This window comes from Dendrobium catenatum, unplaced genomic scaffold, assembly GCF_001605985.2.
Source record: "Dendrobium catenatum unplaced genomic scaffold, ASM160598v2 fragScaff_scaffold_361, whole genome shotgun sequence".
NCBI lineage: Eukaryota > Viridiplantae > Streptophyta > Magnoliopsida > Asparagales > Orchidaceae > Dendrobium > Dendrobium catenatum.
Window position 1 is genome coordinate 430,998 of NW_021318823.1, and position 5,742 is coordinate 436,739.

At 36.8% G+C, this 5,742-nt stretch overlaps 1 non-coding gene across 1 annotated transcript; it reads right to left on the reverse strand.

Moving 5' to 3' along the window:
- Positions 1-228: 228 nt before the first annotated feature.
- On the reverse strand, positions 229-334 carry LOC114579384. Its single transcript, XR_003700323.1, has one exon. It is a non-coding gene; the product is annotated as a small nucleolar RNA R71 (small nucleolar RNA).
- Between the last annotated feature and the right edge of the window lie 5,408 nt (positions 335-5,742).

A 5,742-nucleotide genomic window follows, 5' to 3' on the forward strand; every position in this document is an offset into this window, starting at 1 on the left:
TTTATAGAGGATCCCAACCTACATATAACAAATTTAATGGAGATATGTACTACATTTAAGTAAAACAAAGTCACCGATAATGTCATTAGACTTAGATTATTTATGTTCTCATTAAGGGATAAGGCTAAGATGTTATTTGACTCTTTAACCCTAGACTCAATTGCCACATGGAATGACTTAGCTCATAAATTTCCTGCCAAGTATCCCCCCTCTCCATCCAAGACAACAAAACTTAGGAATAACATTACCTCCTTTACCCAACTAGATGGAGCATCAATATATGAATATTGGGAGAGATTTAAGGAATTATTTAGAAAGTGTCCACACCAAGCATTACTAATTAGATTATTATTTAAATATTTTATAACAGTCTTGTAGGTTCCCTTAGAATAATCATTGATACAGATGCTAGAGCTTGTTTAATGTCCAAACCTTTCAATGAAACATATAATTTGTTAGAGAAAAGGGAACCAATATTTTTTAATGGCCATTTGAGAGAGTAAACCCTATAAAAGTGGCTATATAAATATGAGGCTTTCTCAATTTAACTACATATGTAGTTTCTATATCTAGAGAGCTAGATAATATTAGAGATTGTACATCCCAAAGAACACCTTTACTAGTAGAAGAGAGTATAAATAGATCATTTAGTGACCTAAGCACATCAAGAGTTGAATTATTAAATTCCATCAATAACATACAAAATAATCCTTTAATACTTATAACCTAAGTTGGTGAAATTACCCTAACTTTAATTAGAGTAATATTCTAAACTAGGGTAATAACTAGAATTCTAGCCAACCCAACCAAGTAGGAAATTATAATCCACTTCCTCAAAACTATGAAAACATAAGGACTAAATATCCACATGCATTTAATTCAAATGATCAAATTAAGGATAAAAATCCTTTTTAGAAGATTTGGTTTTATAAATAAGAAACTAGTTATAAAGTTAAGCTACTACATTAAGCAATATTCAAATTTAGTTAGGGCTATTAGTTAGCCCTTTAAATAATAGACTTAAGGGAACCTTTCCTAAAAATATAGAGGTAAATCCAAAGGAAAAAAGCAAGGAATATTGAAAATATAAAAAAATGAGGAGTGGAAGAGAGTTAGAGGAAGTGGTTAAGGAGGAGAAACTTGTAGAAGAAATTCTTGAGGAAGTATTCATAATCTCATCAAGCCTGAAGAGTAACCTCTACCCATTCAGAAAGTAGAAAAATCTATTGGACAGGTTGTTGATGTTGCAAATTCAGGTCCATGAACTATGTTTTAATGATTGGCAAACACTCGTACTTGTCTTGGACTGCCTTTTTTCTACAAACTTTTCAGGACTCAAAGATCGGACGGAAATCAGAATCAGCTCAAGATGGGGTAGATTAGGGTTGAGTCAGTCTGTAATTTTATTTTTTGCTTCTTGAGTCAATTATAATCTTTGGTGTGACTTATGTAAAGTAACCATACACACACACTTGAGCATTAGAATTTTTATTTTTTACTCAAATCGGCCAGGACGATATTTACATCGTCCTGGACGATCGGGCTTAAAATAGAAAATCTAATCAGGGGTTCTTAATTAAGGCAGCCATCATTAGCTAATCGTCCTGGACGATACTTGTATCAGCCTGGACGATAGGCTCAAAATAGAAAGAAATTGCCGCCATAAACAATTAAGGTATTCTATATTTTTGGCAATCGGCTAGGACGATCTTGGATCGGCCTGGATGATATTCACAATTATGCCTTAATTGATCAGACAATCAAGAAAGTAATTAAGGATGATTAATACGATCACATCGTCTTGGACGATCACAGGATCGGCCAAGACGATCTAGTCAAAAAACCTTAGTTACTCCTGGACGATCTGGATCGAACAGCTTGAATTTAGGGCGATTCTCAGGACAATTCTACTCTGATTTGAACTGATCGGCCGAGACGATCGTAAGATCATCCTGGATGATCAAGCCAATTTTTAAATCGTCCAGTTTGCATTCAGGGTGATGCTTTGGCCGATCTTCTGAGATTTGTACTGATCAGCCAGGACGATGTCCATATCATTCTGGACGATATAGTCGGCAACTTGCAATTAATGAACTCCTTTGAAGCTCTTCTATTTAAGTTCTCTTGTTCAACATTTTTGAACATCCTTAGCTACTGTCTTGACCTGAGAAAACCAAAAGGAGAGAGAGGGAGAGAGAGAGAGAGAGGATCTTGTGAGGGGATTCACAAGGGTTGCTCCAAGCATTATTCCACTTCTTCTTCCCTAGAGTCTCTTATCCTTGGAAGGGTTGGGAGAGGTAAGTTTCAGCAAGTGATTTTGGTTCTCTGCCTGCTTCAGGAGGAAGAAAAAAGAGTTGGGTTCTCTGCCTTGTCGGGTGTGACAAAAAGGAGGTGTTTTTGTGAGGGCTTCTCCGTCTAGCTGTGGGGGCTAAAGGAGAGTCACGTTGGTAGTTCAATACTCGGAGGGTGCTTCCAGGGAGTGGACGTAGGTCGAGTAGACCGAAACACTATAAACCCTTGTGTTCTTATTTTTACTGCTTCCACATTTATTTTCTTCAGCACTTGTTTTTGTGGTGATTTGGTTTGTGATAACCGTTCTTTTTGCTTAAAGAAAATTTTAAATACCAATTCACCCGCCCTCTTGGTTAGCCTCGGGCCAGTTCTATATGGCTTAACATCCCTAACGAACTTTCAATTGGTATCAGAGCGGGATTCATAAAAACTAAGTTTGAAAACTTTTTGAATTTTGATCCATGGCTAACTTTGGGAATCGTAATACACCGGAAGGATATTCTATTACCCGACCACCTTTGTTTGATAATATCCCTTTTGATTTTTGGAAAACTCACATGTCTACGTTTTTATAATCTACTGATTATCACATATGGATGCTTGTTAAGGATGGTTACACACCTCCAACTGGTAAACTTAACGGCATTACTGTTCCACTTCCTTTTATTGAATGGACTTTAGATGATAGGGATTTGGCTTAATTATATACAAAATGTCTTAATTGCTTTTTATGTGCTTTAAAATCAGAAGACTACATGCGTGTTTTCCCTTGCAAAACTGGTAAAGAAATTTAGGATAAATTGTGTATCACTAATGAAGTTAAACAATCCCGTTTGAATATTCTCTTGCATGACTACAAACTTTTTTGTATGAAACCTCATGAATCAATTTTTGAAATGTGTACGAGATTTACTCAGATTGTTACATATTTGCATGCCTTAGGAAGAGAACTTTCAAACTATGAAAAAGTGAACAAGATTCTGAGATGCTTGCCTTCGTCTTTTGATGTTAAAATCACTGCAATCACTGAATCTAAAGATTTAAATATGTATTCGATTAACAACTTACTTGGCTCATTCATTGCTTACGAGCAAGGAGTGAATCAAAGAAATCTTGATGCAGGTGAGAAAAGAAAGGAGAAAATGATGGTAGTGAAGGCACACAAATCAGACTCTGACTCTTCCGGGTCTGAAAGCGATGACATTGCCTTTATCACAAGGCAATTCAAAAGCTTTCTAAGGAAGAAACAAAAGCATCATCAAAATTGGAAAAGAGGTAAGGATAACAAATATTCTAAAGGATCTAATGATGTGGTGTGTTATGAATGCAGGAAGCCTGGACATGTGAGAGCTGATTGTCCTACACTTAAGACGCACACAAGAAAGGAAAAGAGTGAGGAGAAATCTAAATTCAGAAAAGACAAAAAGAGACTTCAAAAGGCATTTTGGGCGGATTCTAAGTCGGATTCATCAGAGACGGAACCAGAAGATGAGACAACAAACTTGTGCTTGATGGCATACGATAATCTTGATCAAGAAGAGGTATGTGAACTTTCCTACGATCAACTTCTTGAAGTTTCGAAAAAAATTCATGCATCATATAGGAAACTCAAGAAAACACATGCAAGCTTAAAATTGGAATTTTTGGAGTTAAAAAAAGAGCATGCAATTATGACTAAAAATCATTCTACAATTGATTCAAATCATATGGCTCTACTTGATGAATTTGACGAGTTAAACAAAAAATATTGTGAATTAATTGAAGAGCATGAGTCACTAAAAGTCACACACACCTCACTTGATTCTGATTTTAAGAAGTCTAAAGAGATGGAGAAAAACTTGAGGATTGAGAATGAAGTCTTAAAAAGAACAAATTTGAAGATTCAAAATGAATTAGTTGCATGTAAGAAAACTAGGATGACACCTACTTTTGATCAAAAGCCAAAAATCTAGGAAGAGGCATTATAACTCAAACCATTTAAGAAACCCTTTTCCTGGAGTTAGATGTTTTTCCAGCGGCATGCTAGGACACATCTCACACACTTGCACAGTTCACCATAGTACACATTGGGTGTGGAGACCTAAGTTGCATAATCCATAACATACCACACATGCATTGCATTCTACTTTTCATAAGAAGGGACCCAAACCTATTTGGGTTCCAATATCTGACATTTGATAATCTTGCATGAGGGCTCTCACAAAAGGCCTCGTGAGAATATGTGGTACCTAGATAGTGGATGCTCTCGACATATGACTGGTGATGCCAATCAGTTTGTTTTGCTGGAGTCCAGGACTGGAGGCAAGGTTAATCTTGGAGACAACACCACTAGAAAGGTGACAGGCTCAGGTATAATTGGTAATTATAAGAACCTTATGACTGAAAATGTTTTTCTTGTAGATGGATTGAAGCACAACCTGCTGAGCATCAGTCAACTTTGTGACAAGGGCTTCATCATGAAATTCTTTACAAATTCATGCATTGTAAGTTTAAGTAACAACACTATTTTGCAGGGAAAGAAGATCAACAATGTCTACATGCTTGATTTAAATAACATTAAATGTGCTGCTTCATTTTGCTTAAAAATAGTGATTGATGATTCATGATTGTGGCACCGGAGACTATGTCCTGCAAGTATGAAAACCCTTAGGAAAGTGACCCAAAAAGACCTAGTTAGAGGTGTCCCTAAACTCAAGTTTTCAAAAGACCACCTTTGTGATGCCTATCAACTAGGAAAGTAAGTCCACTTCACATTTCACCCCATTAAAGACATTAGCACCTCTAGACCTTTAGAAGTCCTTCACATGGATTTGTTTGGACCCATTAGCACTGCCAGCTTGGGAGGGAAAGTCTATAGTTTGGTAATTGTTGATGACTACTCGAGGTTCACTTGGACTAGATTTCTTTCACATAAACATGAGTCTTTTGAGAAGTTTAGAACATTTTCTACTTGGATTCAGAAAAAGCTAGGTTGTGAGATCTTGACCATCCATAGTGATCATGGGGGAGAGTTTGAGAATGAAAGATTTGGAGATTTTTGTGAGGACAAGGGGATTAGCCATAACTTCTCAGCTCCTAAGACCCCTCAGTAGAATGGGGTAGCTGAAAGGAAGAATCGGACCTTGGTGGAATCCGCTAGAGCCATGCTTACTGAGTATTCACTTCCAAAATACTTTTGGGCTGAAGCGGTTAACACAGCTTGTTATGTGTTGAATAGGGTGAATGCTAGAGCAAAACTAGATAAGACACCCTATGAGATCCTTAAGGCTAGGACACCTAATCTTTCCCACCTTCATGTCTTTGATTGTAAGGTTTTCATTCACAATAATGGGAAGTCCCACTTGGGCAAATTTGATCCTGAATCTGATGAAGGAGTGTTCTTGGGATATTCTAGTGTTGGGATGTCTTTTAGAGTGTTTAACAAGAGGACTTTGATGGTGGAAGAGACTA